We start from the raw sequence: 14,169 nt of genomic DNA, 5'->3' as shown, positions 1-14,169 counted from the left end.
AAAGGTGCTCGTCAAATAAATATAGGCATAGTAGTGACCTTCTGCTAAGATTTATGATTGGATTCACATTTTGTAATAGTGCGCTTTCAACCCTTCGCTTGTTCTTGTACTTTAATGCAATTTCAATCAGCACTACTTCCTCGCCCTATTAGTTTAAACTACTAAACTACTACTAACCTACTAAAAATGCGATGTTTTTGTTTTGTCAATAATAATAATAAGTTACAAGGAATTTTAATTTTAAATTATTTACAGCTTTTAATTAATTATTTCCAGATCCTACTGAACTGTTGTGGGAATTGCTCAGAAAAAGATATTTCTCGCAGCTATTCTATTGGATAAATGACAGCTCCTATGTCCCGAATGAAACCTTAAGGTAAATGAAGATCATTCCACTGTTTTCATTATTATCAGATAAGGTAATGATGGTGAAGAAGCTCTGCAAGTGGAATAAGATTAAAAAAGGAAAGAAACTGAAGTATTTATGGTGTTAGGTTCTGGTGAATTGCGGTTCGAAACGGATGTTGAGGTATTTATGAAGAGTGAGGTATATTACCTGAATGGAGGTTTTCCCCATCCGCCGTAGTCACTTACTGCAATGTAAATAGATATTAGTTAAGTCAACTGGATTCGATAGCCAAAGTAGGCAGAGGACAGGCGATTTGCTCCAATATGCCGGTAGAAGCTGTAAAAAAAATACGTATCGTTCATATTACGTCAAGAGTTAAGCTGTGTGCCAAATCTTCTGAGCTAGAAGAGATGAAAAATTCGTGTGTCGAGCCCAAGCTTGCCCAAAAAGTAAAAAAAAAAAAATTGTAACCGCAACATGCATCTATCCACAAACGTGCTTTGGCGATGATAAAACTTAGGATTTGAAAGGCAATTGTTACAACATTCACCTTACGTACGCATCAGATTTGACACCCTATGGTTACTGGGAGGTTTAGATCGAGTAAGGTTTAATCTACTAGACGAAAAAACTTTAAACTTCTACTGAATTGAATGAACGTGGAATGTTTCAAGATTGGAACATCACGCAAATAGAGAATAGCAGCTCTTGCAGAACTATTTCAAAAAGAGTTTAAAAAAAGATTTGGAAGCTACTTTTATCATCAATGATGATAAAATCAAATATACAATTTCTTTTTCACTAGCCAGTGAAGAGAAAAATTAACCGACACCCAATAGTGTTTCAAAAAATAAAGTGAATAAAATTATATATAAAAATCTGATGTAAACTCTATCATTACTTCCTCCTACTGCTATAAGTTGATTTGTTTTCTAACAGTGAATTTCGCAATAAGTTCAGTTGTCCTTTACATCTATGAAGTGCTGTTGTGTGGCCTTAGGTGCTGCAAAGAAAAAAAAAAGTACAATGAGAAAGATATTTTTACTTCATGTAAACAAAAAAATATTTGTCAAAAAACTTTTTCTTACTAAGGAGCATTACAAGAAGTGTAAGAAAAAGTGACAATTTAAGGAGCAAAACTTTAAAAAATCATTTAATTATGCATGACACTGTCAAATTATTTCTTTCGGCGTCGTCATGATGACAAAAAAAAAATCCAACAAAAGTTGAAATAAGGAGGGCCGCCGTAGACGTGTACTTTCTCTGCTTTATAATTAGATACTGGACAATCTATTTTTAGCTGTTTGCTTTTTTAAATAGTTGGCTTAAAGGCCGGTTCTTCCGGTCACATCTTTGTCATCAGTCTTCTCTCCCACTCGTTCTCTCTCACTCTTTTTTGAGCTTCCATGCTTTATAAAGAAATGAGGAATGTTGTTCTTAAATTCTTCTCTCTTTTTTTTTACTCAAAGCTACCCGACCTCATCTGGGATATGATAATAATTGTGAAAGATTGAAATACTTGGAAATATTAGCACCATAAATCATGAGATTCTGAAACTTAAAAGAAAAAAAATAAAAGAAAGAAAAAAAGAAATATGGAACATTAATGAGTTGTATACTTTCTACGTTGAAAGAGGAGGCCTATTTATAAAGGTTTTATATATAAATCATTTTTTGTTCCAGTTAATGCTATCAAACAGATGGTATTTCAGAAATCTGTTTGTAATAAAGAACTCCGTTGGTGGTTCTAGCTTTTCTAAACACTAAATACTGAAATTGAAAAAAAAAAAATGTGAGTTGATCATTCTTTTATTTTGAAATGGATAATTTCTTAAAACAATAAGCTATTTGGCTTTGCTGTAAGCCCTAAAGTTGATCATCAGAATGCAATTCTTCAGTGATTTCTTACAATTCTAGCAAATACCCTTTTCTAAAAGATAATTTATTCAAAGAAATATTCGTTTTTCTAATTACAATTTAAGAACCATTTATTTTTGGACAAGGAGCTGCACTCTATTGGCCTAGTCAAGAAGTTCTGACTGGTAACCAGACTAGTTTTTACTTGTGCATTCTTTCTTAGCATTAGTTAAGCTTATTTTTAAATATTCCACCCTGTTGGATTATTGAATTTAGTAATTAAATATTAAATTGAGGATTAATGACTAATTAATTTAACGACTTTAACAAACACACAGTTAGATCTGAGTGATTCATTCAAAAATTCTTGCTCCATCGGTGAATAGAATCATTCAATTCTTAAATGTGGACAATTTACACTGATACGATTCAGCGTGCTAAACCTTCCTTATCTACTTAAGTGCTGGTCTTTACTCGTTGCAATGCAAGAATTCTTATTCGTGCAAATATATCTTATTCGTGTACTATCCTCAAGTACTCTTACACCTGCTGTAGATGAGATAATGCCCAAGAACCCTGATATCTGTCATGGACCGTGTTTTCGAAAATTTGACACTACTCCTTAATAAAGAGAGAAGATAGCTTGTTAAATGATGCATTTTAGTACTTTGATAGGATTACAATTACAATAAACAATTACAGAGAGGTATTAAAACTTCAATTTTATTATATTTTCTTTAATATTTGGGCAAACTCACAAGTATGAACATACATATTTCTAAAATTAAAGTACATTACGATTATTATTATACACAGAATACATAATTAGGTTTAATAAAACTATTTATTAAAGAGCAGTCCATTTCTATAACATAGTTTTCTGTTATAGGAGTTCTTTGTTAACTAGGTAAAAGAGTCATTGAATAAGGTCAGCTGAAATAAAAATTACACATTCAGCTTTCACATAGATTACTTAATGGTATAAAGAAATAGGTGCTTCACATACGTTATAATTTAATTAGTGTCATTTTCAAGTACTTTTGTTTATATTGTTTGCAAATTTTTTATTATCTTAGGAAAAAGAAAAAGAAGAAAAGAAAAGTCTAAAAAAATTTAATTTAAGCATTCTAATAACAATTAGGGCATAAACAATTAGTATTTAAATTTCTTTAATTTAATTTTTATTATGTGAATGAGTATTTAAGGGAGTAAAGTAATAAAACTGATAAGAATCGTAATTAACAATGGTGGTTCTATAAAAATCAACTACGCAGAAATAGCTACAGCAATTTGTATTTGAATTAAAAACTAAAAATCTGATATGAACATTGAAACACACTTTCTCTTATTTAAATATCTCTGCTTCTTATAACATTCCCTTTAACATCAAGACATTTATCACCCTAAAATTGATGATTACGAGCCAATCGTTCTCATAACCAATTTGATAAAAGAACTTTCACACTGATAGACAACTGAAGAATTATATAAATACTGCTAAGAACACACTCCAAATATACAACTTTTCTATCAACTCAAGACAATAAAGTAACTAAATCTATTATAACACAACAAATCCTCTCAACCACTGATAGGATAGGACTCACTTATATCTGGCAAGAATCCTCAACACAGCACGACCAACGTTAGGTAACTTCCGATTTCTCCATTTCTCAAAGCATTCACACCAAAACAAGGTAAGCGGATAATCTTAAGTTTCCCTGGAAGATAAAAAAAGTTCTGGATATGACATAATAACTCTCGCATCTTACTTACATCTAAAGCTATTTTCCTAATATTCCTTATAACTTTACAATTTTCCTCTCTTCGGAAAGTCTCTTCAATCCGCATGTTCCATTTGCCCAACAAATTAGTTCATTCCTCCTCATCTTACGACTTACACGTTTACTTCCGCTTCTAGGAAAATTTTTTGAAAAAACTCCTACTATCCCTCCATCAATTTGGTTTACCTAGTTACCACTCTTCCGACAATATCCTCAAACCCAAGCTTAATAAGTGTTAGTATTGAACTTTTGTCCAATAGTTTTTTCAAAATTTTCAAAATTGTGATAGTACATAGCAGAATGTGTTAATGAATAAATTATAGGAAAAGCCAAACTCAAACCTTCATATCATATCCAAAATTTTGTTCAATCCGAAATTCCTCACACCCAGGTCAACAACGCTTTCTACTACGTCTCTAACCACAATGACCTTAAAATTTCGTTTATCGTCTTATATTGCCGAATTCGGTAACATAAGATTCCCATTCCGTAACTACGCTCTTATAAGAGTTCTTTGATTCAAGCCGCAGTGGCACCGCGACTTCGGTGCAGCGTCAGCTGATATCCATCAAACTCTAGCAGAAATGGCACATTCAAACTCCCATTGTGGATAAAAATCTTAGTAAAAGTTGAAAGAAAACAATCGTTTTTTAGTTATGCTGAATGTACACTAGGTATATATACAAGAACAATTTGTATAAACCATTTTTTACAATTATAAGGGCTATCTTGACAATCTGCAAAATTACAATCCTTTCTCTTACTAGCAGTAAGAAAAAATCATCATTAAACATTTTTTCGTATCCTGTAGGATATTTTTACTGTAATACTAAAATTTTATCAACAGCAATATTAAAAAGAAAGAACTTACTATTATTGCTTTATACAGATAATATTTTATTGGATCACACAAAACTGAGCTGTCCTGAGACCAGAAACGAAATTTAAGTTCAATTTTAGGCTATTTGAAAAATTTCTTAATTAAGGTGTTTAACTTATCAAAATTAATAGGGATAAAACAAATAAAAAATGTTCTGCATAAATTATCTACGTTACAAAATGTTTAAGAATTAATTAACATTCCTTTAATGCAGGATGTGCTTTCTGTGATTTTAAACATTTATTCAATGTTAACTGCTTTTTATATCATTTTTAATAAAGAATTACCTAGTTTTACTGAAGTTTTATTAACTTAAATAAATCTTATCTTATTAAATCCAAGTTTAATTAATTTTGTTGATGTTTTAGAATAATTATTCCCATCAATTTTTAATACGTATGTAGTCCCTCAAGAAATTTGTATTGCAATCTGCTCTCACCTGGTATTCACCTGCAAAACTATTTTCAGAGTTCTTTCCAGCTGTTAGATAATTTATTTTATTCTAACCAGAAATAGTTAAATTCTGTTGAAATAATTGTTATGCTTCAGGCGTTTTTATTATAATAATATTATTATGGTAGGAGAATAATTTTGTGTTGAAACTACCAAAATAAAAATTAATCTTTCATTTAACATCCTATGTATATCTTGATGAATAACATATCTAATGCATTTATCATGTGCTTTTTTTTTTCCAATTTCATTCTAATTGATTGTTAAATTTATTTAAACTTAACATACTGAAATGTTTGAGTGCTGAAGGAAAGCAGAAGTGCTATCCTCAACGAGTGTAGATGCTCTCATACTCTGAATTGTCATTTATGCTAACAGGCTTAATCAAAGTTGGCTAAGGAACCAACTTTAAATACAGCCTTCAAAATGTGTATCACCAGGTAGCCTGTGAAAAATTTTCATTGGCGAAATTGCAATTGTTGATTGGGCAGATCAGATTTAACTTTCGACCTTCTAACAAGGTTGAGCAAGAATCCTTAAGGAGATTAAAGATCCATCTCCGTGGAGGGCAGTCCATTTAGCTAAACAAACAAGTAGCCTCTTATTCCCTTCTTCAGAAGCCATCGTCTAGGAAAGTACTTTCTAAGTCGAAAGGAAAAAAAAGCTGCAAGAAGCCGTTTTCACATCACATTTGTAAAGCCACTCTCCAATGAATGAAAGCATTATACCATTATACCATTTTTAAATTTTATTGATTTTGGGTTAAATTGTACACTAGGATTGAAATTGTTTCATTTCCAATAATGTTCCGCATTTTCTTTAAAAGAAAACGTTTTCCTTGAGTAAATTCTTACCATAATTTATAGATTCAGAACATGTTAGTCATGCCCTAATGCAGTTCAAGACATTAAAGAATTGTAATAAACCTATAAATATTAAGACAAATAGATAAAAAACTTCTAAAGAGAAATGTCTACCTTAAAATATATGGTTATGGTAAAATATATGGATTAATGTGCGTTCTATTTGGTCTCATGATTTCTAATTAAATTTTTTTTTTTTTTGTTAAGAGTGTTAAACAGAATGAAATCTGCCATCAGGTGAAATAGAGCAGTACTACTTTTAAAAATACCTTAATTAAATTTATGAATTTTTTTAATTTGTTAAATCAAATCGTGATTTTTAGTTCATTTTTAATGAGGTGCATAAACTCACATGACATTAGCTAAGTAAAAGTCACAAGCTTTCTTCTTAATTATTTTCTACATAATTTAGTAGAAAAAAAAAGTTTCTTAAAACAGTACGAACTATATCGCTCTTAATATTAGAAGTATGTGATTCTGTAGTGTATTCTTTGATATTCTATATCTTCCGGAATTTGAGAAGATTATCTCTGTAAGTGAACAAATAATTCCAGAGTTTGTATTACCAAAAAAGACTAATTTAACCGAGATTGTCAATGCGCGTAAGTATGCTTGCATTTCATTTGACTGCACGTTTGTGGCCAAAAATGTGCCTGCACATTTGTGGCTATGTTACCCAACTACCACAAATAATGTCTTCAAAAACTCGTAGATTGAGAGATAATTAAGAAACATTATTGGCTAAGTTTAATGAATCGAAAATTAATATTGATTACAAATAATTTCGTATGTATATTTACAAATAATTTCATGTGCAAGTAATACATGGTTGTCTGGTTTTTCTAAATTTGAGATTAGAGAATTAGTTTGCTCCTTGTTACTGATAGTTTACAAGGACGAGTTTAAATTTCATATTTTTCATTTATATCAAACATTTGACAATCTTTCCATTTGAGCCCTCAAATGTACGCTTCTCATGTGAGTTATCTCAAGCATTTCAAACACATTCCACAAATGGACATTTATCTTTTACAATAGGTTGACCTATTCACACATTTGCGCCGGGCCAATATCTGACAGCTTTTTTGACCAACAAGTCACTGTTCTTTTCATCGTTTGAGGGAAGTTAATATTCGGAAGTGCTTACTTTCCATTTTTTTCTTCTTGAGCCTCAAGGGGCACATGTTTTAGTTTTCCATAACATTGCAGAAATAGCGGGCCTATATTAAGAAAGCCCTGCTATCATTTTTTTATTTGGCATAGACTTTTTAGTTTAACCAAATCCCTAATTTTTTTTCTGTGGTTTCCTTTGGTTCTAGGATGCTTTTCTTTTATAAATATTTAAGAAAGCCTCGAGAATACTCAAGTTATAGTTTTCCTGGGTTACACTAAGCACAACAAATGCGCCTAAATCCGAGTATCTACAGTAAGAATGTAAGCTATTTGGTTTACAAACACTAAATAATCTTTTGCAAATCTAAGCTTGTGGGTGATAGATTCTGACATTCATTTTTATCAGGGGTCTCCTTGCGCATGTCCGATTTAATCAAGTTGAACGTGGCAGCATTATTGCGCGGTTTTACATTCTCTTATCTCCAGTTTTCTGCAGCTTTTTGTGGATACGATTATATCAAGAATGAAAGTACCAAGGCTCTAGGCGTCCTCTTGGTGTAAATTGCCTTTTCTAACTAATGTGGTCTTGGAAGGGTAATTGACTTCTTAAGAAGCTTGCGTATGAGTGAGACATGATTTGCATTAGGGGTATTTTTCAAACACTAACTCCTCACTCTATACACTGTTTTCCTAAAAGCTTTGGAAGTTACCAGATGTTTGAGAGAAAAGTATCCTAACTTTAATCTTCAGTCAATAATTTGGAGGAGCTTTGTACTTTAGGGAATTAAAGAAGGGCATTGGTTAGGAAACGGTTGGTTATCACTAACTTCAGGCTCCCACTTCTCTTCCTCGAATATCCCTAGAGAACCAAGATGAGTAGTTCCATAGCTGGGGTTGCTGTAGAATGTGTAATCTCACATCGCACTACTGGGGAACAATATATCTAGCTGATCGTGCAGGACATCCTATTAACTAAGTAGATAATTTATTCACAATAAATCTCAAGAATTGCAATAATGTATACGCACGTATATGTGGATTTCGCTAAACAATTCCTAAGACTTTCCAGCGGTTGTAAAGTTTGTGGCCACAATTAAGACAGCATCACTTTCTATCATATAACGATATTTGTTATCTTCTTAAAATTTATAAATAGTTGCTCAAAGGAATCAAAAAGAAAGAAAGAAGAAAAAATAATAATATTTTCATATCATAAAGAAAATGATACACTAGAAGGAGTTGTTAACCCACTATATCTTCCACAATATTTGACAAGATTTCTTGCCATTATCACCAAAAATACATTATATACTTTAAACTTAATGTGTGTGTCGGCGATGGAAAAGCCACTGAGATTCAGATGATGGAACTAAATGATGGCTCTGGTTTTACAACTTAATCCAATCAACAACTTTCACACTTGTTCTTGTGGTCAGCTATCTTTCTTTCTTTATTATTATTATTATTAATAAATAACTATCTCAATTTTTTTATCTGTCTTTCAAAGACAAGAAACTGTTACATATAGTTTATGGCATAGTGGTTTTTATCAATATTAGAACTCGTAAACTAGGTTAAGTCTGTACCGTATTTCATCCGCAAGAAATATTGTAATATGTCAACCAAAAAATTATTTATTTCTAACATTCTAGTGGTAATACATCTTAACAAAAGTTTTATGGTCAACAATGGTTGATAGATTAGTCTGTCTGGTTTTAAATATTATTTCTTAATCTTCTTTTTTTCTCTCTCTTTCAGGAAGATCGATGAATAGAAATAGGTTAAAGCAAAAATAATATATTTCTTCTTCTTTATTCAGAAATAATAAATTATGGGTGAGTTTGCAAAAAGGTTAATCACTTGTTTAATTAGGATGCATTAAAATTTGTTATTAAGAAAATATTTCCTTATCTTTGTATACTTCAGCCAAAATGTACGTCTACAAATGTAACTTTAAAGCTGTTTGCTGGAAGCAATAACTTCTGTTAAGATTGGCAAAAATTATTGAGTTAGCCCCATGTTTTGAGAGATATTTTTGATAATTAAAACAATTTCTATTTATCATAATAGTCCCTTAAGAGTGAGGTACTCCTCAACCCCCCCTCCAAAAAAACATCTTTGAATTTTGCTCCCTGTTCAACGTTAGGCGTGTACTTCTCACAAACCATTCCTGAACAAAAAGTTCCACCTCATTCTTTCTTGTCCATCTGGTTTCTACCTCTTCTTCTACACCACCTTCGAGTCATGGACCAACCTCGGTGCACTTATCTCATAGGTGCTTAGAATATACTCTTCCCTTTTCTATAAAGTACAATGGTTTCCTTTTCCTCAATCTCTCTCTCTAATTTCTCGTTTTTCCATTTTTTTTCTTTTCTTTAGACTCTGACACTTCTCTAATTATCTATTTCTGGATACTAATTTCTTTCTCAGTGTGATCCAAGTTTGGGCAGCATACGTTTATTTCGAATCTAAGAATTTTCAGTTATTTAAACCGAGTTTAACAAGTCCATTTAATTTGTCTTAACCCAACCTATTGCTTTTTCTCAGAGCTTTCTTTTGACATCAGTTAATGGTTTGTTCACCTTCTTAACGGTTTTTCTTCAAACCAGGTCTCCATCCTGTGATAATTTACTGTTATACACTAGGTCTTTTTAAAATTTATTTTTATAAATCATCTTGAATATTCCTCTTTCTTCCTTATTTAGAAAAGGTATTCGAAAGGTTCTGTTACCACTATGTTCTCAGCGAACAGACGTAAATTCATTGCCAAACCTATGATTCCTAGATCAGTCTTGTCTAGTGCTTAAATCTTGTTTGGCTACTTTTTAGATTAGAACGCCCAGAAGTTTTAACAGCATTTGTCACGCTATCCAAACTAGGCCGGCTGACACCGCGCTTTGTATTCGAGGGATAAAAACGTGCTATGCCATCATCTAATTCGGCCCAACTGTATGAATAGAATTATAGAATTATTTAAATTCTTTGAATCGGGTAATTACGTTGGTTTGTACTTCTTAACTATTTCTCGCTCGAACGATCTTATCCAAAAATACGGAGATGGGTTTTCTTTCTAACTCCTGTAACTTATTTTCGAGTAGAAGCTCTAAGTTTACTTGAACAAGTGCAGAGCAAATTAATGCTTTTTATAGTTGTACTTTCCTTTCTTTTGACTATAGCGCTCTCTTCGAAGTAAGAGAAAGTTGGATTTTCTGATTATGAAATAAATAATATCTACGAATATAGAAACAATTCAACTCTTCACCTGCAATTATCTAGCGCCATTAAATGTCTGGTACTAAAAATTAAACAATTTACGTTTGATATAAATCTGCTAAACAAACGAGAAAAATGTTTAAAGTAGCTTAAAATTTATTTTTTTTAAAAAGTAACAAAATATAAACCTACTCGAGATAAATGATAAATGAATCTCAATGAATAAAGAAAGAAATGATAATCTACACCAGAAATAATTAAGTACATCTCGAATTAAAAATTAAGATATATTTTTGTTTTAATAATGTTCTTACTAACTTAGTTACAATAAATTACATAATTTATTAATTGTAGATTGTATTTTAAGTATACTACAGAAGTTAATATTAAATGAGATTCTTGTCTAACCAGTTTCAGAGTAGATTATAAACTGGATATTTTTAAAGTAAATACACTTGTAATTTAATTTAAATGAATGTTTAAAATTGGCGAAATTATATATTTGAAGTGTATCAGAACTATGATTGAAGATAAAATAACAGTTACTTAATTTGTTTGACAATAAATCATCAGAAGATTTTTTGTTTTGTTTTCGCACAGCACTTCCACTTTTAATAATCTTATAAATATCCAACTTTAGAGATTCACTCAAACTTGAACAAATTCTTTTTATTAGTGACAGTTCTAAAGCCTCTTTTATGTGATATCTCCCTTCCTGTGTTCTAACGTCAAGCTCTCAAGATTATTATCTTTCTATCAAACACGAACAGCTTAGAGGTGCAAAAACAATTCTAAAGTTAATCCACCTTTTCTAAGTTTGAATTGTATTGTTCATCGTTTTTGATAACTAATTGCAAATTTCAGTTAAATTTTGTTTATTTTCCTCTAAGCTACACTCCTAGGGACTAGGTAGTCTTCAGGGCTTATGCTACTAAAAATGATAATTTTTGGTACAATGTTACATCTAACGTTGTTGTGTCATCTTACCTGACTGTTTAGAGTCAGCATTTTTTTTAATTTTTGTACCTAAGTAAATATTACTTGCTGTTAATCAACTTGTTAGAGAAGGTATTTGCAGTTTATTTTACTTTGTATTGCTGTTTTTTTGTGAGGATTCAATGTGTAAGTGCACTGTAGAGTGCTCAGTGTAGTTTCTCTGAATGCTTTTTACCTGCTTTAAATGTATTTCTCACATTATTTTCATTAATGTGCAATTCGATTCTAAAAGCAAAAAGCAGGAAGTATATATTGACAGAAAGATATATAATACTTTTTATTACTTTAGTGAAATACAAATAACTTATAGAACCAATACTTAAGTTAACATATAACTAACTTCTTTTATTCATTAAATTTATTGCATTTTTATTTGTTAAAAAAAATAAATAATACGACTATGAGGAAATATTATAGACTTGTCTTTTGAATTAAAAAATAAATAAATAGCTTTCCTATAACACGTTTTTGATATGAAGTTTCTCACACTCTTAAAACCTATTTGAGTTAGTAGCATTAGAGAAAGTATTTTTACGATCATTTAATAGAAGCTTTTGCACAAAGGGCAAAATTGTTTAATTACTAAACCAGTGATATAAATCTAGTGTCTTAGAAACTCGGTCAACTGAGTCACCTCAAAAAAAAGTAGGTGGAAAGAAGAATGAAATTTTTATGATGTTCGAAAAAATAAATAAGAAGGTTTAACTAAAAAGAACAACCAATTTAGTTAAGTTTTCTTATTTTGTGATCAACGAGCAGATTTAGCGGTAATCCTGATATTCATAGAGTTTAAATAAGCAGTCGTTGCCAAACACGATGTAGTTTTCCAGTAATAAGGGATCTTTGATATATTTTATGATAGTTTTAAAACAAAAAGCGGAATATGGAAGTGCTACAGTAGCTTTAACCCTTGCCACTTTGCATAGATTCTGCGTATTTCAATGGATATACTTTAAAATTGTATGATTCATTACTCATTAAATATAATTACCTGATCCACATTGATGAAGGTTCTACCATTAAGGAGCTATCTAGATGCCTGAAAAAATACCAAATTCTATTGTCGAGATAACCAGAGCAAATTTGGTCTCTAACTCACTTAATATTCGAGCGGTGATTGTAAAACGTGTGGGCGGTCCTTGTCGTTCAGTAATATCTAGGCCCTTCTGTTGATTAAAGCGGGTTGAGGTTGGTGTAATTTTCAGTACATTTCGATAATTTCTTGACCAAACCTAACTGACGGATGGTTTCTCCGGTTTTCATCGGATAAAATCACATTTTCACCAACACTACTGTGCCTCAAACAGAAATCATTTTAGAGCCGTCTTAGCATCGCTTTGCCTTAGAAAATAAATACTTCCAATTCCTTGATTCTTTATCATTCCCAATGTTAAAGATTAAAAAATTCAATTCAAAAATTGGAAAACAATAAATATTAAGTAAAAACATTGGAGAGACTAAATTTGGAATAGTCTAATAAGCATAGAATTATGTAAATACTCCTTTCTAAAAGCGCCTTGAAGGTCAAAACTTCCCACAAAAAGTTTGGATGGGTTTGCCTCCATTTGGTTAAATTTTATTTTTATTATTAATTTTCTTCTAATTTTACACCATTATTTTTCAGTAATTGACAGCAAGTTATGTTGCCGAGTGTGTTACTACATTACGGAAAATATTTTGTGGCCAGTATATGCGATTTAGGTTGTACAGTGGAACAAATTACTTTTTAGTACTACAATAATGGTGGGTGGGTTTGTAGTGTGACTGTGGTGTGTCGGTATGTTTGTGACACCTGCAAAATAAGTGGGTCGAATTACAAGGTGGTCCTTCTTCTTAGATCCCATTTGTTCAGGTACTTCTAGAATTTTTAATACAGTTTCCTTTATTTTGTAAAAATATTCACGATTATTATTATTATTCGAAAAACTAAGTTACTTACAAGATGAAATTGCTAAAGCAAAAAAAATCCTTTTAAGTGAAATAAATCATAATATTACCTAGATTCACTCAAACATACTGGGTTAAATGCGAAAGAGAAAACGGTCACGAACAATCAAAACTCCACACAATAAAATAGAATTGCTGTTCTCCAGTTGCACACGATTAATTAGATATGTATACCCACACTATCATCAGAATGCTACTTATTCAAAGTTACTTTCTTTTATTGAAGAAATATGTATATATTTCCGAAAGTAAGAACATTTTTATTGATTTAAAAACAAAAATTTCTTAAATTTACCGAGATTAACATGTCGTTTATTTTATAGCAGCTGAGTCAGCAAGTGCGAATGGTTAGGAGTTTTGAACGGAAGTCAAATTACCTGAACAAGGTCGGCTAGAATTGGATGCTGAGATTCAGAAAAAGGGAAAAAAATCATAATCTTCATTAGTTTTACTGGGATTTCCTTGTTTTCTGTTACTAATATTGTATTTCTATGCCAAGCGTATATTATACACTCTAGGTCGGCTAGAATTGGATGCTGAGATTCAGAAAAAGGGAAAAAATTCATAATTTTCATTAGTTTTACTAGGATTTCCTTGTTTTCTGTTTCTAATATTGTATTTCTATGCCAAGCGTATATTATACACTCTAGGTCGGCTAGAATTGGATGCTGAGATTCAGAAAAAGGGAAAAATTCATAATCTTCATTAGTTTTA

The 14,169-nt window shown here is 31.1% G+C and overlaps 1 long non-coding RNA gene across 1 annotated transcript; it reads right to left on the bottom strand.

Moving 5' to 3' along the window:
• Positions 1–559: 559 nt before the first annotated feature.
• Positions 560–3,929, bottom strand: LOC141449978 (uncharacterized). Its single transcript, XR_012455809.1, has 3 exons — positions 3,814–3,929; positions 1,251–1,352; positions 560–685 (listed from the first exon to the last, which is right to left on the bottom strand). It is a non-coding gene; the product is annotated as an uncharacterized lncRNA (long non-coding RNA).
• Between the last annotated feature and the right edge of the window lie 10,240 nt (positions 3,930–14,169).

This window comes from Rhodnius prolixus, unplaced genomic scaffold, assembly GCF_049639745.1.
Source record: "Rhodnius prolixus isolate KJV_2025 unplaced genomic scaffold, Rpr scaffold_2, whole genome shotgun sequence".
Lineage (NCBI taxonomy): Eukaryota > Metazoa > Arthropoda > Insecta > Hemiptera > Reduviidae > Rhodnius > Rhodnius prolixus.
The sequence above is the reverse complement of the archived record's forward strand: the minus strand, read 5'-3'. Positions and strand labels throughout refer to the sequence as shown.